The 19,744-nt window shown below is 43.5% G+C and overlaps 1 protein-coding gene and 1 pseudogene across 4 annotated transcripts in view; one reads left to right on the top strand and one right to left on the bottom strand.

The window, feature by feature from the left end:
* MAML3 (mastermind like transcriptional coactivator 3) overlaps nt 1-19,744 on the bottom strand; it is a 636,110-nt gene that overhangs the window by 203,785 nt on the left and 412,581 nt on the right. The gene's annotated exons all lie outside the window — the stretch shown is intronic.
* Nucleotides 11,894-13,580, top strand: LOC137223263 (Golgi apparatus membrane protein TVP23 homolog B pseudogene; annotated as a pseudogene).

Here is a 19,744-nt window from a genome sequence, read left to right as displayed (position 1 = left end):
AACTTAATTATGTGATCCGGCAGCAGTGCCTTAACCTCTCTGGACCTCCGTTTCCTCAATTGTAAAAGGAGAGGGCTGGACTACCAGATCGCCAAGGCTTGCTCCAGCTCTATTTAGACTCTGGATTCAAATCAGTGACTCACTTTCAGAATCACCCTGGAAGGCACTGTGAACTCAGAAGTGCAGCTGTATTTGGCAGGTAGTTACTGAGTAACTAAGAGCCTCATTTTAAGTCAGAGAGCAAGAATCCATTACACCCTTCTGCAAATGTTTCCTGGCTTTCGTAAATTAGAAACAAAAATTACACTAAATATTAAATCAGAGATCTTTTAAAAAACCAGAAACCCAAGGGTGTAAATCACATGGTTCATTTAAAAGAATTTCTCACTTTATGATGGTCTGCTTGGTATCAGGTACTGAGCTGGGTGCAGAAACAGGAAAGATGCAGAGGATCCTTGCTTTTAAAGAAATTCAGAGCCTGCTGCCATCTTCCTTTTGCTCCTAAGTATCTATTGGATACTTTCAGGAAACGCTCCTGTTGTGCTCGGTCGTTTGTCCGGACATAGACAACAGTGATGTTTCCATTCTGGTGACCAAAACTTGGTTAACTTTGCTAATTTACAGGATAATGCAAAGCTGCTTCTTCATTTCCACCATGAGTGATTTTTGAATAAATGATTTTAAATTACATGAAGAGTCAGTGGGTAACTGGTTACTGCACCAGGTTACAGGGAGAAGCTGTCCACATTTTCTGGGCATGGATCATCGTGTATTTCACCTAGAAGATGCAGATGGGTGTGGGTCTAATCATAGGCTTAGATTCACGGGCCCTGGGTCCTAGAATCACTTCTCTCATGACCAAGCTGTGTGTTCTGTGGAAATCAGGTGACTATTCTCCACCTCCATTCTCTCCTGGACAAAATACTCTCTAAAAATCCCCTATAGATCTAACAGCCTAGAATTTTAATCTTTCTAGGTCAATTTGGATATAGTTGGAAGATGAGCCAACTGACATTTTAGGTTTCTTTTTAACCTTGTGGTTCTTTTCTAAAATATGTAACTAATTCCTAGATTTGAAAGAATGAAAAAGTTTGTGACTATCGCCGTTTCTAAATACATTGTGTAGTAAAACCTAATTCAATTCCTGCTAACTTTGCCTTTAGCTGTAACTTGGCTAAGGGCCAACCTGATATTTATCCTTATGTAAAAAAAAAAGAGCTCACTATATAAAAGAATAGGTATAATAAAGATTATAAGGGGAATGCTTAAGCTACTTAAGACAGAAATGGGTTTCATGGACTCAAGGACTCAGGAGACTCAAATTTAAATAAACGATGGATACAGGTATTATGATTCCTTTTCATATATTAATTAAAGTAATTCCCGAGGATACTTGTTTACTAACAGTTTGATGGTCTAGTTTGAATTGCAGCTGTTACTTTAAAATATATCACAGGTAGTATATATTTACTACTATACTTCAGTTCTTCTCAATTTGGGCAACAGTTTGCCCAAATTAGTTTAAATTAGGGAGAGTCGACTGTATTCATAAACTCCTCATCTAAATGGCAGAAATGATGACTATAAAATTCATCTTAGCTTTGTTGGAATTCTGAAGCTTACCATTTAGTCGGAGACTCGTAAAGAATGAACACGGAATGATTAATGGCCATTGTTGAGTTCTTACAGCTGTAACTTATCAGAATATGTATACTCTAACACTGTACCCATGGTAATTATCTCATTACTATGAAGTGTCACAGAAATGCATTATGCGAAGTACACGGTGAATCCCATTTAGCAATTTCTTTCTATGTTTAAAACCCCGAAGCTTAGTGTTCGCTAATAGTTGGAGCTTTGTATGCAAGTTGCGGGCTTATGCAAGAGAGTTGGGGGCTTTGCAGGGAATTGGGGGCTTAGCATGGGAGTCACGCACGTGAGCTGCAGATCCCAGGCAGGACCATCACCAGCTCTGTGCCTCTGGTCTCTCTTTGAAACTTTTCTGCACCTTAATTTCTCATTTGAAAATGGGCATATTCGTGCATGACCCCTACTATACCTCATGGAAAGGATTAAGCAGATTAAGTCTATAAAACAGTGGGTCACTAGGAGGAAAGGCATTAACGAAATTACTCAGCACACTGCAGTGGTGACTTCTCCAACTGCATGAATATTTAATAAGCAGGTACACATAACACTTGACATTTCTGTGGAGCTTTTCATGCAAGCATCTTAACATCACTTAAGGAAAAAGAAATGCATGGCAACAATGATCAGAGATCTGAGAAGTGTCAGCTCATTGGCCAGAGAGGGTAGAGACACAGAAGCTTTGTTTCTAACACCAGAGTGTTCAAAAGGAGTAGGGCATCGAGATCCAGTTGTTATCACATAAACCTGAAGATAGGGCCTTAGAAATAAGGCGGTGTTTATTTGAGTCACCCATCCATACATCTGAGGTGGCCTGAACAACGTGAGAGCAAAAATTCCCAAAGAAAGTGAACACGTGGTTGGAGATGGGCCCTCTTTTTTAAATTAATTAATTAATTAATTTTTTGGCTTTGTTGGGTCTTTGTTGCTGAGTGTGGGCTTTTCTCTGGTTGCGGCGAGCGGGGCTACTCTTCGTTGTGGCACGCGGGCTTCTCACTGTGGTGGCTTCTCGTTGCGGAGCATGGGCTCTAGGCACACGGGCTTCAGTAGTTGTAGCACGTGGGCTCAGTAGCTGTGGCTCACAGGCTCTAGAGCGCAGGCTCAGTAGTTGTGGCACACGGGCTTAGTTGCTCCGCGGCACATGGGATCTTCCCGGACCAGGGCTTGAACCTGTGTCCCCTGCATTGGCAGGCGGATTCTTAACAGTGCGCCTCCAGGGAAGCCCCGGGCCCTCTTAATTAGATGAGAGCAGTCAGCAAAGAGACAAAGAAACAGTATCAGTGAGAGATTAAAATAAAACATCAGGAAAGTAGGACAGAGCAAAGAAGAACAATTTATGGTCAGATTTGTCACACCAGTTGCAGCTTTGAAATGAGACCTAAGAGACCATTAAATTAGTACCAGAGTAATTCAGTGGGAATCTAAGAAAGGGTTCCTCCAGGACACCCAGCAGCATCAGTATCACCAGGGAACTTGAGGGAGATGCAAATTCTCGGCTAGTTCCCCAGACTTCTGATCAGAAACTCGGAAGGCGGGGCCCAGAGTCTGTTTCAATCAGCCCTCCAAGTGATTCTCCTGGGCTGAGAATCCTTGTTCAAGAACAGTGCAGCCTGTCCAGCAGAACTTGCTGAGAGGATGGAGATGTTCCGTATCTACGTTATCCAATACATTAGTCTCAAGCTGCATGTGGCTGTTGTGTACTTGAAATGTGGCTAGTGCTACTGAGGAACCAATTTTTAAATTTTGTTCATTTTAATTAAATTTAAAAGAGCTGGGCTTCCCTGGTGGCACAGTGGTTGAGAATCTGCCTGCCGATGCAGGGGACATGGGTTCGAGCCCTGGTCCGGGAAGATCCCACATGCCACAGAGCAACTAAACCCAGGCGTCACAACTACTGAGCTTGTGCTCTAGAGCCCGCGAGCCACAACTACTGAGCCCGTGAGCCACAACTACTGAAGCCCATGTGCCTAGAGCCCGTGCTCCGCAGCAAGAGAAGCCACTGCAGTGAGAAGCCTGCACGCCGCAACGAAGAGTAGCCCCCTCTTGCCACAACTAGAGAAAGCCCACGTGTAGCAACAAAGACCCAACGCAGCCAAAAAAAAATTAATTAATTAATTAAAAAAAAAAAGAGCTGCATGCAACTAGGGGCTACTTTATTGGATAGCAAAGTTCTAGAATGCTGCTGTGAATGAATGCCAGGTTTTTGGTCAGTAAGAGAAGCAAATGGTGAAGAATGGAGATGCTGTCTGTGACCCTTCTACAGAAGAAATCTCATTTGGAAAAGTTGGAGGGAAAGAGGCATCATGGCTTTTATGTCAGGAGGTGAAGTCAAGGTTTTTCAGGAAAAGGAAATCCTGAGTGGGTTCAAAGGTGAAGAAAATCAGAGGGCAGGAGAGGTGGACATTAAGAAAGGAGGGACACATGAAAAATTGTGTTGCAAATGTCTAATTGTGCTAAAATACCCATAATACAAAATTTACCATCTTAACCATTTTTAAGGGTACAGTTGAGTGGTATTAAGTCCTTTTACACTGTTGTACAACCATCTCCACCATCCGTCTCCAGAACTCTTTTCTCTTGCAAAACTGAAACTCTATACCCATTAAACAATACCTCCTTATAGCCCCTCCTCAGGCCCTGGCAACCAGCATTCTGCTTTCTGTCTCTATGAATGCAACTACTCTAGATAGCTCATAAAAGTAGAATCATAGAGTATTGTCTTTTTGTGACTGGACTATTTCATTTAGTATAATATTCTCAACGTTCATCCATGTTGTAGCATGTGTCAGAATTTCCTTCCTTTTTAAGGCTGAATAATATTCATTACATGTATATACTTATCTGTCCATAGACGTTTGGGGTGCTTCCACCTTTGGCTGTTGTGAATAGTGCCTCTATGGAGATGGGTTCATAAGTATCTCGAGACCTTGCTTTCAATTCCTTTGGGTAAGTACCCAGAAATGGAATTGTTGGATCATATGGTAGTTCTATTTTTGATTTTTTTGAGGAACCACCATATTGTTTCCCATAGAGCTATACTATTTTACATTCCCATCGAGATATTTGCTTTTGAACCAATGAAGAATGGCACATCGGAGCCATCAAAAGACGGCTCTAAAGTCAAGCGTGGGGAAGAGGTATGTTGAGATGGAAGTGTTGGGGGGGAGGGGCGTGTGGACAAGGCTGCTCGGCTCTAATGGTTTCAATTTTTTCACTGAAGTTGATGCAAGGACCTCACCTCCAAGGAAGAACACTGCTAAGGAAAAACCAAGGGCTTGAGGAAAGAAGTGAATGAAGGTGTGTAAAGTTAGTCCTTCATAAGAGAATAACAGGATGAATGGATAAAGAAGATGTTGTATGTGTGTGTATGTATATATATATACATACACACACATACATACATGACAGAATACTACTCAGCCATAAAAGATAATAAAAGAACGCCATTTGCAGCAACATGGATGAACCTAGAGATGATCATACTAAGTGAAGTAAGTCAGACAGAGAAAGACAAATATCATGTGATATCACTTATATGTGGAATCTAAAAACTGATACAAATGAACTTACTTACAAAACAGAAACGGACTCATAGACATAGAAAACAAACTAATGGTTACCAAAGGGGAAGGGCGGGTAGGGATAAATTAGGAATTTGGGATTAACAGATACAAACTACTATACATAAAATAGATAAACAACAAGGACCTACTGTATAGCACAAGGAATTACATTCAGTACCTTGTAATAACCTATAATGGAAAAGAATCTGAAAAAGAATACGTGTATATATATATATATATATATATATATATATAACTGAATCACTTTGCTGTACACCTGAAACATTATAAATCAACTAAACTTCAATAAAAAAAATTAAAAAGAGCGGAACAGGGAAACTTTCCCAGGGCTCTGAAGCAGAGGTATAGCCAGGACTGTTACAGGACTGAATTGTGCTTCCAACCAAAAGATATGTTGAAGTCCTACCCACAGGACCTCAGAATGTGACTTTATTTGGAAACAGAGTCACTGCAGATGTAATTGTTAAGATGAGGTCATACTGGAGTAGACTGGTTCCTCATCCAACATGAGTGGTATCATTCTTATAAGAAGGTGAAAATGTGAAGGCGTGGAGACACACAGGGAGAATGCGACGTGATGGCAGACGCAGAGGTTGGAATTATGTCGCTGCAAGCCAAGGAATGCCAAAGAATGCTAGCAAACCATGAGAAGCTAGGAAGAGGCAGGGAAAGATTCCATGCAGAGTCTCAGAGGGCCTGCTGACACCTTGATTCTGGACTTCCAGGCTCCAGGGCTGTGAGACAATAAATCTCTGGTGCTTTCAGCCACCTAGTCTGTAGTACTTCATCATGGCAGCCCCAGGAACTAATACAGCTGCAGAGTATGAATCTGCAATAGGCCAAGGTCATCCCATGCCAAGGTCAAAATGAGTACCTCCAAATTACTTTGCGTCCCACCTACCAGCAATATGCTTTCTGATATACTGCAGTAATACAGGTCATCAGTCAATGTAACATATATTTTGAATCACAGTTCTCGCTAAAAGATTTTCTTTCTGTCAGGAACAAATGGTGCCTGCAGATAAATTGTATGCTTCTAAGAACCAAGGGAGGAAAGAAATCCCAGAATCTTAGGGGAGGAGCACGTGGAGTAGATGTGTACAAGCAGTACCTCGGGGCTGTCATTACCTGGAATTCTTCTTGAATTAATTCATTCAGACAAGCTTGTTAAAACAATTAGAGGCTTGCAAACTTTACGGGGAGGTGGGGAGATAAGGAAAGCATCCTTATCTCTTGCTCAGTGGTACATACCATTACAGCCAGCAATGGCCGCATCAGCACAGCACACGCATGGGCTTTGGGTTTAGACTAACAGCTGTCCTTCCAGCTCCCTCACTAACTGTCCAACTTTGCACAAATCACTGAATCTCAGTGAGCTTGTCTCCTTATATAAAATGTAGATAACACATGGGACTGCTTTGAGATCATGTCTTTGAAAGTACCTAACAAAGTGCCTGGCCCCCTAATAATAGGTTCTCATTCCCTTGCTGTCCCTAGTTATGCTGTCCAAGAAGGCAGCCCTGAGACACCTGTGGTTACTGAGCACTTGAAATGCAGCTACTGCAAGGATGAAATTGAAATTTTAATTAAATTTAATTTTAATTAATTTAGATTTAAATGTAAAAACTGAAGCAGTGTAAAATTTTTCTGGTAAATACAACTTTAGCATAATGGTAGGAATACACTTCACTTGGATTACGGCATCGCATAAGATACAGTATTACTATTATGTGTGTGTATCAGGCACCAGCATCATTTCTAATGCTGCACATAAACGCTGTCACTGATCCAGCCAGTGGACATCCTGATTCATTTCCCCTGAATTTTTTTTCTGGGCTATAAGTCTTAGTATGGCTCTTGCTTCATCTGTAAAAATCAAAGACTTTTCTAATTTTTTAAAATTCTTAAGTTTGTCTGCTTTTGCTGACTTTGGTCTTTAAATGCCAATGATTTGGGGAAAACAGTAGTACAATTATTTTCCTACTTTTACACTCGAGTTTTATGGCAAAAGTCAGCATTAAGGTGACGAGTGCCTAGAGATTAAGCCATTTAAGAAAAAGTTGCCTGATATATCCAGACAAAACTATAATTCAAAAAGATACATGCACCCCTATGTTCATAGCACTACTATTCACAATAGCCAAGACATGGAAACAACCTAAATGTCCATTGACAGATGAATGGATAAAGAAGATGTGGTATACATACACAATGAAATACTACTCAGCCATAAAAAAGAATGAAATACTGCCATTTGCAGCAACATGGATGCAACTAGAATATTATCATACTAAGTGAAGTAAGTCAGAAAGAGAAAGACAAACACTATATGATATCATTTATATGTGGAATCTAAAATATGACACAAATGAACCTATCTACAAAGCAGAAACAGACTCACAGACATAGAGAACAGACTTGTGGTTGCCAAGGAGGAGGTGGGTGGGGAGGGATGGCGTGGGAGTTTGGGGTTAGTGGATGTAAGCTATTATATACAGCATGGATAAACGAGGTCCTACTGTATAGCATAGGGAACTCTCTATTCAATATCCTGTAATAAACCATAATGGAAAAGAATATTTAAAAAAAAGAATATAGGGCTTCCCTGGTGGCGCAGTGGTTGAGAGTCCGCCTGCCGATGCAGGGGACACGGGTTCGTGCCCCGGTCCGGGAAGATCCCACATGCCGCGGAGCGGCTGGGCCCGTGAGCCATGGCCGCTGAGCCTGCGCGCCCGGAGCCTGTGCTCCGCAACGGGAGAAGCCACAACAGTGAGAGGCCCGCGTACCGAAAAAAAAAAAGAATATATATATATATAACTGAATCACTTTGCTGTACAGCAGAAATTAGTACAACATTGTAAATCAACTATACTTCAATTCAAAAAAAAAAAAAAACTGCTTTATTATGAATCCTGGGTGAGTCTATGCCAGAGGCAGATGTACAGTGGTTGTGAGAGCTGACGGGTGTAGGGTCAGCACTGCCACTGACTGCAGCACAAGACAAGGGTTGAAATCCTTCAAATGTCCTACCAGAAGAGTCTGTCTGGCACACCTTGTAAGGGGAGCTCAGCCATGGCTGACGTGGAAGCGATGTGAGTTATTTGGTTGAGTAGGATAACCTTGAGTGTTTGCCAAGTCAAGACACAAGTCCTAAAAACAAAGTCTTTCCCTTGCTGCCTACTTGTCCTCCTCCCTTGAAAACATACCTCTTGCTTTTGTTAAAATTCACCTACATCCTAGTAAAAGATGAGCTATGAACTGCAGTTATAAAGAAAAAAAATCCAGAAACATCTCAAGTTTTAAATTTCTTGACAAGAAATGTATCCAGTTAACAAACTCCCTCCTGTCTTGGCTCCCTTCCACAGCCCCTCACATTAAGAAAAAAAAAAAAAGCAATTAGACTCTGGCTTGTCATGAAATGCACACAGTAAAAGTATCACTGTTCCAAAATTCCAAAGCAATTTCACAATCCTAATGAAATGAGGGAGGAAATGGTTTTTTCTTGAAGTGTTGAAAACAATCACCCCGTTGCTATGTGGAGTATCTTTATAAACTGTAAAGGGATTTGCAAAAATTAGGTTGTTCCTTCAACACACACTCACTGAGCATCATTTATGCACCAGGCGCCACATGAGAAGCTGGGGATACAAAGATGAATAGGACGTGAGCGGTCTGGAAGAGCTGACAGCAGAGGGAGAGAGTCATGATTATTACCCATTATAACGTGGCCAGGCTTCCCATGCCCTCTTCCTACCTCTAGCTCCAGGAACCTTGATTTTAATTCACAAAGAACCATACTGTGGAGAGAGGGGAAAAAAGAAAAAGAAAATGACCACAGTAATGCCTGTAAAGGTGGCAGGTCTCTCTAGAAATATAGCTACTCTGTGAGTTTAGACCTCCTTTAAACGAAGGGTGAGGAAAGAACACAGCAAAACGCCTAAGCAAACTGTACCAGGCCCAACCACAACAGACACCTAGGGCTAGACGAGAGGAATTCAAAACAAATTGGGAAAGAAAATCATATACTGTGTAAAAATCAGTTAAAAAGGAAAACGAAACAACCCGGAATAGAGTGAAAAACATCTTTCTCTCCTTGTCCTTTGCAGAATTGCCCCAGAGTCACATCCGAAGAAAGACATTACCTTCAGCTCCACTGGAAACGTGAGGTTTCACAAAGTAATCCAAGTTTGGAATTGATAACCCAATTTCTACATATTTTGGTTTTAACTCAGATTAAACAACTCAAATATCCAAACTCAGGTTTTCCTGATGTGATTTTATGCCTGCTTAGAATCAGAGGCTATGGAGAAAAGTATATACACAATAAATCTAAAATCATTCCATTACCTTAAGTCAATTGGGAGGCTTATATTTACTGAGAATAGGCATTTGACTCCCACAGTACAAAGACAAGCAAATGGCTCCCATGTTGCAAAATCATTCTAAGTAGGTTATTACTCTGTGCTCGGTTGTTCAAGGGGCAAGGAGAAAGGCTTGGGAGCTTGATCAGGAAAATGCTACATCTGTCAGCTGGCAGCAACAGCGCGCCGACACAGCCTCTTGAATGGACTGCCGAATGAGCATCGGCTCACAGGAAGGGAAGAATTCAGCCCCTCTTGGGAAACAGATTCATGCTGCAAAATGAGTCAAGTTAATTTCCTTCAGTTAATTAAGCCGGTTTCCTTATTAGCAAAGGGAGATGACCAAGTCTAGTTCACATCTAATGACTCACAGAATGATGAGGTTAGCTAGCCCCATCTCTATATTTAAACTTGACTTTTAGATAGCGTCTCAGAGAACTTCCATAAGCAGTACTAGCCCTACCCAGTATTTAGTTCTGCTTTTACTACTGTGGAACCAAGGATGTGCTCAGAAATGTCCACGTGAACTACCACGGAGGTCTGCTAACTGCGAAAATTCACATACTGCTTCATCTCAGAGATGTGTATGTGTGTGCGTGCGCGCATGTGTGCGTGTGCACACCCAAGGTACCACGACATCCGGTATCCCTGAGAGGCTGGGGACTAAGTAGTATTGGGGTGTCCTCTAAACGCCCCTGTGACATGACACCTCACGTGGAGGATGGGTCTATGGTGAACACTTCCTCTTTATCTTAAGCAAAATTTTGACAGTGATGAGGGGTGGGTACAGGGACAGGAATTCCTCTGGAATGGCTCAGGGATCCAGGTCCAAACCAGGGTAAGCCTGATGGTATTGCTGAACCAAATCTACTGTTACCCAGACGGGCCCCAACAATTTAAGCCCTCCTCCAAGTCACCAGCAAGTAGCAAACATTCATCGTGTATCCATTCTATGCCAGCCAAATCCCAAATCTTTTCTCTCAATTCCCACATCGACCCTGCAAGGTAATAAACATCATTTACACAAATGAGGAAACTAGGGCTCCCGGAGATGAAACAGACCGCCCAGGGTCACACAGCTCATGTGAGAGAGTTGAGACTTGAATTCCAAAGCCTATGCTTTCCGTTAGTTACATGCCTCTGCGCTTGTGAATAGAATGTGTTTCTTATTTCCAAACTATTCTGAAATGAGTGTGGCTCTCAAATGAAATAGGGAAGGAGGGGAGGCATCTTCAGAACTGCTCTTTCTATGCAGTGGGCGGTTGGCACATAAGGAAGTACTATCTGAAAGGGGATTTCCTGTAAGGGCTGCAGTTCTTTCAGATGTTCTCAGAACAGTTCTGCAGCTGTCTGAGTTGCTCAGGTAGAGATACATACTGGCCACTAACCCAACCCCAGTCTGATCCTAAAGAGCATGGCATGCCGCCCATGTAGGCCACGGGAATGGCCAATCACATTGACGACCACCCTCCAGGGACATCTCTACAAAGGCACCAACACAAGGACGCATTTCCCAGGAAACCAAACTTGCTCATCCACCATGGTTCATCTCTGGAGCTGTAAAAACTCACACTATACTGGCACTGCCTTCACCTGGATCTCTGTAATTCTATGTTTCTTTACTAATATCCTTCACTTCAATTTCACTTTCCTCATAGACAGGGCTAATATTCTGTAGTTCAGAAGACGACTGTATACACTAAATGAGGTAACACAAGCAACGTATCCAACAATGCCACGTGACTTCCTGTAACTCTCCTCTTCCATTAATGGTTCCGTAGTGACCTGTAGGGATTTCCAAGTGGGTGTTCCTCACCCCCCTGTTCAATATTGTTATCAAGTATAAAGATAATGCAAATATACAGTTTTCGATGATGGATCCAGGGTTCCACAACATGAATACTGCTGATTTTTTTTTTTTTTTTTGCCGTACGCGGGCCTCTCACTGCTGTGGCCTCTCCCGCCACGGAGCACAGGCTCCAGAGGCGCAGGCTCAGCGGCCATGGCTCACGGGCCCAGCCGCTCCGCGGCATGTGGGATCTTCCCGGACCGGGGCACGAACCAGCGTCCCCTGCATCGGCAGGCGGACTCTCAACCACTGCGCCACCAGGGAAGCCCAATACTGCTGATTTTTTAACTTGAGGTCTACATAAAAATGGATTTTAGGATCTCTAAGAATCTCCAAGAATTGTATGCAGAATTTTGTGGTTATATGCCCCTTTTTTCAGGAGAGAGGATCTAAAGCTTTCATCAGATTCTCAGTGTGGTTCGTGATCCTCCAAAAGTGTAACAACAGGCTGGCGCGGGCCGCCATGTTGCAGCAGGACAGTAATGATGACATTGAAGATGTTTCACTGTTTGATGCAGAAGAGGAGACAACTAGTAGACCAGAAAAATCCAAAATCAGTCACCCAGTGGCATCATTTCTCTATTTATTCTTTCGAGTCAGTGCAATTATAGTCTATGTTCCCTGTGAATGGTTCAGCACCAGCTTTATTGCCTGTATGGTGACAGTTATCTTGTTGTTGTCATGTGACTTCTGGGCAGTCAAGAATGTCACAGGTAGACTAATGGTTGGCCTGCACTGGTGGAATCACACTGATGGAGATGGAAAAAGCCATTGGGTGTCTGAGTCCAGGAAGGCCTTTCCTCAAGACAGTAAAACTGTTTCAGAGGCTGAATCAAGAATCTCCTGGTTAGGACTCATCGCCTGTCTGGTGCTGTGGGTAATATTTGCCTTTAGTGCCCTCTTCTCCTTCAGAGTGAAGTGACTAGCGGTGGTTATCATGGGTGTGGTGCTGCAAGGGGACAACCTGTATGGCTACATCAGGTGCAAAGTGGGCAGCAGGAAGAATTTAACCAGCATGGCTACATCGTACCTCGGAAAGCAGTTTTGAAGACAAACCACTGGAGACGATCAGACCTCCTGAAGACAGTGAGGGAGCCTGCGTGCTCTTTCCATTGGGAACAACTGAAGGGGGTCTGGACTCTGAACCTTTAGAACTCAGTACCTATTGCAAAGAGGAGTGTTGGGTTTGGTTTTCCATTTTAAAGTTTACTTTAAAAAAAAAAGGAAAACTAGTTTTCATATTAAGTTTTTACTTTCTAGCATATGGGGCTTGAAGGTGTGGTGTAGCTAGAAACATTGTTAACATTTGGTTCACGGTGTACATATGTGTATGCACATAGTCGTGTAAGATCCGTGTGTTAAATTAACACAAGTGTTTGTGTTCATGCCCATATGGAATGGAGACCTTTGCATTTTGATCCACAGAACAAGAAGGATGTTCCTAGTCTATCTCAAAACTCTCTGTGTTTACATACTATTTCTGTAGATTATTTTAGGTTTTGCTTCCATGGTAAGAGTGAGCACTTTGGCTTATATACAGACTTAGAAATAATTGTTAATTTTACACTTAATATATACTTCATGATGAAACTTCTTATCCTAGGCATTTACAGGCAGGTAAAAACCAAATTTGGGCTATTGGTGTTAACTAGTTTCTAAAATTTTGTTTATTTTTATTTGTAATGAGTCACGTACTTAAGGCCCAGTTAATATAAAAGGAATTTTCATAGTTTATGTTCATGGGATACGTAGGCATTGCTGCTGTTCTATTTATTTGGGGGGAAAGATAGCCAGATTTTACTTTGGAACCTTCCAGAAGCTCTTCAGTGGTCCTTGGCCTAATAAAGTCTATCTTTTACCACTAAAAGAGTATTATTCTTATGTCATAGTGAGAATAATCGTTTCAATACTTGGCATTGTAAATGCCTAAAAGACGTTTTATTTTGCCAATCTATTTTTTTTCTTGCTATAATGGGGATATTGTAAATCATGTATTTGTATTAATGGTATTTCTTAAAACAATATATGTAACAATCTGCAAACTATTGTAGGCATCTGTAAATTCTGTTGCAGGTACTGTAAATTTTGTTTTAATCGGCAGATTGATTATTTCGTGATTGTATTTTTACACTGTTAAAAAATTTTTGAAGATGTTTTGTCTAATTGAATGTATCTTACTGGCATGATAGCTTTAAAGGTGCATAACTTTATATTTGTATAAAACTCTACCGCTTACAAAGCAAAAAAAAAAGTGTAACAACAGCTCTCCTACTGGTTAGCAGGAACAGATCAGGTTGGGTGGAACCTGTTTTATAAGCAGCCCTGATTTCCTCAGAGTTCAAAGCCATGTGTTCTTGTAATTCCAGGTTACAGTAATGAATGTACATTCTCCAGATCTGGGGGACTGTGTATGTTCTACACTCATGGCAGCTGGAAGGCTGGGCTTGGTTCTATGTCTTCATTCTCATCAGGCAGCAAGAGGGTATAACCAGGGCACAGAAGACCCCAGAAACCATATCACGTGAGAAACAGATGAAGAAGCCAAGTATGTTTTGCTGGAGAAAGAGAAGAACTGGGGAGTAGGAATGCCAGAGCTCGTCTTTAAATAGCTGACCATTGCTATGTAGGAAATGGATTAGATTTAATCTAATGTAGCTCCAGAATATGGAACTAAGATCAAGGGTTGGAAATTATGGGGAGAAATTTTCCAGCCTCTCTATAAGGAGGAACTTTTGAAAATACAAAGGGCTTCACTGTGAGGCTATTGAGCTTCCTGTCCCTTGAGTTTTCATACCAAGCTGCATGTTCATCTACCGGGGATTTGTAAAAGGGATTCTTTATTGGGTGGAGGTAGGGGAAAATGACCTCTACGATTCCTTTGCATTCCATGATCTGTCTATTAAGATTTTATATCTCTTATTAAAAGTTATAGTCAAAGACACATACACACGTTCCTTCCCTTACTTCACGTAATAGATCCTTGTGGTGAATCATTTCATAAAGGGGATAATTACTTCTTTAAAACTTTTGATTTCTATGGATTCTGTTGCCTTAAAATGGAGCAAACCTATGCCTGGATGCAGCGTCTGTGCTTTCAGCACACCCTCCGCCCATCTACCTCCTTGTCTGAGTCTCCCCCGCCCCCAACAGCCTTCAGCCCACCCTCGCCTCTCCCCGGGCCTCTTGTGCTCTCCACCTAACCAGTTAACATTGCTTCTCATCCTACGGTCTCTCCAATCTATTCTCCACGAGCAACCAGAGGAATCGCTTAAAACCATTCATCAGAGCATGTCTTGCTGCCTAAGGTCCTTCTATAGATTCCCATTCTCTTAAAGTCACCCTCATGGCCTGGAATCGCTGGATGACATGGTGTCTCCAAGCCCATGTCAGGCCAGGCTCCCTCCTCCACCATGCTCTGGCCACCCGGGCCTCTCCTCCTGCCTCTGCACCTGCTTCCCCTCTGCCTTGAACCTGCCCCTCCTACCTCCTGGTCATCCTTCAGGTTTCAGCGCAAGTATCAACTTCCTGGCCATGCTGTCTCAGTTAGCCTCACCCCACCCATGCTCGAGCACATCGCTGTTTTATTTCCCTCACGCTCCTTATCACAATTTATAACCATTATGCTTCTTACTTTTGACTTGGTATTCTTCCCCCATCCAAGTGTAGCTCACTGGTGATAAGGACCTAGTCCACGTTGTTGACTGATGTGTCGGTGCCCAGTGTCTAGCACAGGGACTGGCCCATGGTTGAGGTCAGTAGGTATTTCCCGAATGAAAGAATGAATGAGCGAGTGAGTGAGTGCATGAACAAGTCTGTCCAGTACAGATGGTCAGCTCTGCGGCTGTGCGTGACCTTGTTCTCCTCTTAGACTGAAATGAATACACTTCCTTGCTACCCGTCGTTCCTCTTATCTAGGACAGGGCTGTGTAAACAGCAGGCCCTCTAGAGGATTTTCCATGGGCCCCCAAGAAGCTCACTAATATAAAGCTAAAGATTAGAGAAAAACAACCTTTGTTACTGAAGAAAGACATTAGCCATGCCTCGGAGTGTCCACTGAGGGGTAAAATCCTAGAGAGGACTAGCCCAAGTCCCTAAACCTGGGACAGCGTGTCTCTTCTTCCTCCGAGGGCTCTCAGAAAACAAGTGTTCTGGCTGAGAGGAACAGGAGATGCTGGAATGGGTTGCTGAGGAGGTGGTAGGATCTCCCTTTCTGGAGATCTTTAAAAATAGAACAGCCATCTGGGATGATGTAGATATGGTCTCCATTGAGGAAGGGGGATGAAAAGGGAAGGAAACATCTCTTTAGGTTCCATCTCATCCTTGATTTTCTGATATTTCACTTTAAGTTTTGATTCATGGCAGAAGCCTGAAAGGAGCTAGGAATTCACTTTTTCTTTTTAATGGAAATGGAAGTCCCATTTTACTCTGAACTGTAATTCTGCTGCATGACTCTCCTTCTCGCCTCAAATGGGCAATTTGGATGTCATGATTTTTTGGTTAGGTAGAAAGTTTGGATGACACTTAACTTCCATTCTCTCTCCTAGAAAGGAAAGCAGAAGAATCGAAGATGGAAAAGCTCAGATGCTGGGAAATGACAGGGTGAAGAACACAAATCCGTGAGGGTCCTGCTCAGGCCACTGAAAAGGACTGAGGGACAGAGCAGCCCAGGAAAAACAGGCAAATTTTTTTAAGTGTTTAATACTTATTCTACCTTTTTTTAAATTTATTTTTTTCATGGAAAGGCATTTTATTTCAAATATAGCCGTGTGTACATGTCAATCCCAAACTCCCAGTCTATCCCTCCCCCCTCCCCCCAACAAGGTAACCATCAGTTCATTCTCTAAGTCTGTGAGTCTAAAACAGGCAAGATCTTGTGGGATGTCATACATCCCACAATAGGGACCTGCCGTGGTAACATACAGAAGTTAAGTCTAGAAGTGGTCTACTGTTTGTAACAATTCTTCATTTTTTGTCCTGCTTTGTTTTTTAATGGAATCAAGCTTGGGAAAGTCAACATGTAAACAGCATAAGGCATATTTTTTCTTATATATGGCTATGAAAGTATGGCAATTGAACTATTTCCTAGCTCTGTTCTTATGACTCTTGCTTGATTTGTCAAAGCTGCAGAGTCGAAAGAATAGTAGATTTTAATATACAGAGCTTGGATTTGACTATTTTGACTATAGAGGCCACACTGTAAAAAACCTTGTTTAATGTTCCTCAGAAGTATTTGTAGCCATAACTGTATTTCTAACCTAAGTAAACCTGGTTGTGATGATCAAATACATTTATCTTTAGATGTTCATTACAGGCACCGTTGTACATAACAAGCTACTGGCCAACGGGACTCTAGTTTTGTTTTTTCTTTTTTCCAAAAGGAATACAAATGGCTTTCAGTGATGAAATTAACTCTTTTGCCTTCCTGTAAGTTAATGGATAATCCATATTTTTATGGAATATTGTGTTAAGTCAGAACGAAGTGTGACCATAAAGGTCTTCACAAACCATACTTGAAAGACGGCCCTGTCACTTCACAGGACATCCATCAAAGCTACGTCCTCCTTCATCTGCCCACTGCTTCCAGAACGTGGGCTGAATGTCCATGGGCGACGTCCCTGTGGACCTCTGGGTGTGTCCGTGTCCACTTATGCTAGAAACAGAACCCGAATGCTGGACGTTCACAGAAAGAAAATTCTAAGGTAGAAATAAGAACAAAACAAACAAAACGAAAAGGCAGAAATGGGATATTCTCAAAGGGCTGGAACATGAATTACCTTAAGGGGCCTTCATGATATAAAATCCACACACCATTGTGTTTTGGTCCATTCTGTTGTGTAACTCTTTGCTAGAGTGGCTACCACCCACCTTTCGCTTCTGGATAGAGGACACATAAGGGTTCAGGGCAGAGAGAAACACCTGATCCTTTAACAGAGCAGGATTAAGTGTCTGCAGGAAAGTTGTAGTTTCTACAGAACATGGCTCCAACTTTTCCTCCCATGAGGACGCTGTCTCAGTGCTGGAGCCCCTGGGGTTACTGCCGGGCGTGAGTGAGTGAGGCGCGGGTCCAGCTCCGGCCAGAGCTACAGAGCTACGGCACTCGGGGATTTAATCCCTGGGGTGAAGCCTGGAAGGGTTTGGGCCCAGCCAGGTCGGATCTGAAGAAAGCAAAACCTCCTCTTCCCGCACCGCCCCCCGCCCCCCACATGCACACACAGAACCTTCTATCTGCTTTATCACCTTCCCTTTGCTCCACCCACACTAATAAGGGCAGGTGGCAGCAGCTGAGAATACAGCCTCCCACATCCCACAGGCTGAATCCCCCTGCCCTCTTTTCTTCTCGTTAGTCCTCATCTGTCTCCTCTCTGCCTTATGCTAGCTTGGTTGATCCCGGGGAGCCCTGGGCAAACTCAGGGGACAAGTGCCACACTCTCTGGGTCGCCTGAGTCTAAACCTGGAGCATGTCTATCTACCACTGCACACACCCAGGCTCCAGGATGGCTCATGCTTCAGACCCACTGTCTCCCTTTCCTGGCTTCCGGTCAACGCTCCTCCCTCTGCATCACTTGCCGGCACCTTGGAAAGCTGGTCACTTCGTTATTTACAAACTCTACAGTTTTCCGTGTCTCAGTTCACTGTACTGCATTGGTCCCTATCGCTCCTTAGGGGTTTGCTCGCAGCCTTCCCTCACAAATTCAACACCACCACTCCCTCGGTGCAAAGCAAGTGTGTGGAGCTTGCTGGGACTTGCAAAAAAGGGGGGGGGGGCGGTCAGTGCTGCTTTCCCACAGCTCTTCCTCTGGCACCGCAAATATTAACGCCTGTCTGCGGGGAGATTGCAGTTCTAACATAATGAGGTATTAATGAGCTTTGCACATGTCCCCAGCCACATTTCCCTCCCCCCCTCCGACCCCGCACCCTCCTCTTCCGCAGAGAATCTGCTCCTTTTCTGACACTGCAATTCCTCCGCCTCCCCTCCCCGCCTGCCCTCTCCCGCTCCAGCGGCCCGGCTGCCCTGTGCACCTCAAGCTGCCAGTACTACAGAGCGCCAAATGGGCTGGCACCGCCTTGTTTCCTGGCCTAATGGATGCTTGTTTAAACACTGGGGCTGTTTGCATTGCTGCGGCTCACTGCATGTTAAACACAGTCCTCTGAAACCCTATGCCAATCCAATAAAGGTATCAGCAGTTCAGTGCGGGGAGGCAATTACTAGATGGTCCCAAGTGTGCCTTCGAAGCTCTAGGAAGGAAAATTTGATCGAACAACTAAAAGGAAAATCTGATTCGGCTCAGCATCACGTGGAGGACACAAGGCTTAACTGCAGCCAGGTCTTTGGAGGGCAGAGGGAAATCAATGAGGGGCCGGAGGAGCACGTACGCAACGTTACAGGGCCGTGAGCCAGCCTGTTAGGAACCCCGGCTCCTGCCTCTGCCGAGAGACACCTGCCTGTCCTCCCACTTGGGTTCCCTTTATCTTCCTTTCTTCTTTTTCTATTCCACGGGGTATACTTATTTATTTTTTAATGAGAAACTGCTATCCTTCTTAACACCCTCCACCTCTCACTCACCTTTAATTCCTTAAGCACTCATATTAAGGAAAAAAAAGGCTTTTCTTGTGCAAGAGCATTACCATATCAAAGGCAATAGAGAGCACGAGCGCAAAAATGATAGAGGGGTAATATAGCAGCAGAGAGAAGGCAGGCCTGCTTCAGAGACGACGGTGGGTCCCTAACCTCAGGCTAGCGATCCCAGTCGATAAGGCAATGGATTGGTTTTCTGCCTCAGCTAAGTCGGAAAGATCAGGGGAATCACACACAAGATTTAAATTTATTTCTCACTCAAGAAGCAAAAGTTTTGGGAAACCCTCTATTTTTAAGTTCTGGGCTTCGGTTTCTTTTACTTTTCTCTGTTTTTCACTTTAAAATCTGCCCCGCAATGGCCCTTGTTTCCCGAGGTAGCGGGAGAAGGCAGCGGTGGATGTCTGGCAACGCTAAGAAACGCTACGCACGGCGCTCACTGGGGCGCCGTCCATTTGCCAGGAGTTTTGCCAAATCCCTGTCTCTTCCCCGAGGTTCCTGGCACAAGGGATACAGCCAAGATGGAGCAGAGCTGCTGTCAGCGTTAGACTGCAGCAGCCCCCCGATCCAGTGGACGTAAGGAAAAAGCTCTCCCTTCAAGGAGGATGGCGCTGGAGTGCGAAGGCGGTCTGCGGCCCGTGTGAGCTCTGCCCACGATAGGGTTCCAGAAAGGTAATTAACACGCTGAAAAGTAGTCAGTCTGCAAGCATGTTTGTGGAGCCTCCAGACC

This window comes from Pseudorca crassidens, chromosome 4, assembly GCF_039906515.1.
Source record: "Pseudorca crassidens isolate mPseCra1 chromosome 4, mPseCra1.hap1, whole genome shotgun sequence".
Taxonomy (NCBI): domain Eukaryota; kingdom Metazoa; phylum Chordata; class Mammalia; order Artiodactyla; family Delphinidae; genus Pseudorca; species Pseudorca crassidens.
Note: the sequence above shows the minus strand (reverse complement) of the source record. Positions and strands in the feature narration are given on the sequence as shown.